The 209-nt window shown below is 39.7% G+C and overlaps 1 protein-coding gene across 1 annotated transcript in view; it reads right to left on the reverse strand.

Annotated features, from left to right (window-relative positions):
- Positions 1-209, reverse strand: part of LOC119585504 (uncharacterized protein DKFZp434B061-like) — a 59739-nt gene that overhangs the window by 26397 nt on the left and 33133 nt on the right. The gene's annotated exons all lie outside the window — the stretch shown is intronic.

The following is a 209-nucleotide window of genomic DNA, read 5'->3' on the forward strand; positions in this document are numbered from 1 at the left end:
CACTATTCGAAGCCCCCCCCCCTCCCCCCTCCTTATCTAGGCCGCAGATGACTCGTATCCAGTTAAAAAAAAAAAAAATCTTCACTCACTCATTAGGAAATTTTAAATGGAAGTTTTTCTCTTTTTTTCAGCCTTTAAAGATTCAGATCCGTACGTTTAATGCATGCAAATGTAAGCTGGATTTCGGGTGTTGTTTGTGGTTATAGAGA

This window comes from Penaeus monodon, chromosome 19, assembly GCF_015228065.2.
Source record: "Penaeus monodon isolate SGIC_2016 chromosome 19, NSTDA_Pmon_1, whole genome shotgun sequence".
NCBI classification, from domain to species: Eukaryota; Metazoa; Arthropoda; class Malacostraca; order Decapoda; family Penaeidae; genus Penaeus; species Penaeus monodon.